At 41.4% G+C, this 1,566-nt stretch overlaps 1 pseudogene; it reads right to left on the bottom strand.

Annotated features, from left to right (window-relative positions):
• Positions 1-1,115: 1,115 nt before the first annotated feature.
• On the bottom strand, positions 1,116-1,566 carry LOC102494290 (40S ribosomal protein S12 pseudogene; annotated as a pseudogene).

Genomic DNA, 1,566 nt, shown 5'->3' with positions numbered 1-1,566 from the left:
TTATGTATTCCAAGTTCCCTTTTTTTTTCCCCCAATGAAGTAACTCCAAGTTCTGCTATCAAGAAATCTTTCACTGCAAATAATAGAAAAATAAAGAAGTGATTAGATCCAACTACAAATCATAGAAAAGCTAACAGTTGCTTAAATAAGAAGAAATTTGCCTTTTTTGTCATATGGCAAGAAGTAGAAAGCAATTCTTGGTGCTGGCTTAGCAGCATTATCAGGTCTCTGGGTCATATCTCCATTTTGCTCTCAGTCTTTGCCTCAGGATTTCAAATTGGTCACTCTGGGTACCCTGGCCATGCTTGAGGCAGGAAGACTGGAGAAGGATTGGTACCACCTGCCTCCAGACGTTTTATCAGTCAAAACTTTCCTAGAGGATTCTAGCAGCCTTCCTCTCCCATCTTCTTGTCAGAACTGGCTCACACCACCATTCCTGGTGGCATTTGAGAAATGTGAAATCAAATAGCTAGTGAAGTAGCTGTGTACACACCTATATGCACACTTATAATCCCACTTATTGGGAGACTAAGACAGAAAGATCACAAATTTGAGGCCAGCCTAGGTAATATAGAGAGACCCTGTCACTAAAAAATTAAAAATTGGGGGGATCAGCAGTTGGTGTAATGGCTAGGTCGCTGAACTCTGATGTAGTTGACTGCTGTTGGAGTTCAGACCTGGTGGCTTAAACTCTCACCGGGCATGTGTACATGCATGCATGCCCTAGATCCCAAGAGGAGAATGGAGGAGAAGAGATTGCAGTGTGGCCATCCCACCTAGGGGGTGATTTCTCACTTTCTTTCTCTCTGTCTCTCTCTGTCTTTCTGGTGAGCGCACATGCCCTATAGCAAAAAGCTCTCCAAATAAATAAATAAAAATTTTAAATCAATGATCTATGCCTTCATATTAATAAACTAGAAGAAAATAAACCCAAAGCAAACAGAGTAAGGAAAATTAATTTGGGTACTAAGATCAATGACATAGACAACCATAAAGCAATACAGAAAGTAAATGGAGCCAAAACTGATTCTTCAAAAAGATTAATACAATTGTCAAAATATTGATCTAGCAAAGAGAGAGAAGAATGTTATACTGGCTTAAATGAAACATAATTCTTTTTTTTTTTTTTTTCACGAGCCAATTTTTATTATCTCTTCATTTCTTGCATTTGAAGTACTCTTCAATGACATCCTTGGCCTGAGATTCCTTGCCATAGTCCTTAACTACTACACAGCTGCAACCAACCACTTTACGGGGTTTTCCCTCTCTGTCAATTTTACAGAGACCTACCCATTCTCCTAGTTTCTTATTGTCATCAACCTTAATCAGGTTGATTTGGTGCTCGGCACAAAGGGCCTCCACCAACTTGACATACATAGGTTCATCACAGTTGGATGCAAGCACACACAGGTGGGCTTGGCGCTTGTCTAAGGCTTTGGCGGCTTCGCGAATTCCACGTGCTAGGCCATCGTGGATGAGGGCGGTCTTCAGCACCTCTTGTAAAGCAGTATTAACGTCCATTACACCTCCAGCAGCAATGCCTTCCTCGGCCAGTGCGGGGGTCAC

This window comes from Tupaia chinensis, unplaced genomic scaffold (genome assembly GCF_000334495.1).
Source record: "Tupaia chinensis unplaced genomic scaffold, TupChi_1.0 Scaffold000063_1, whole genome shotgun sequence".
NCBI lineage: Eukaryota > Metazoa > Chordata > Mammalia > Scandentia > Tupaiidae > Tupaia > Tupaia belangeri.
This window is presented reverse-complemented; position numbering and strand designations above follow the sequence as displayed.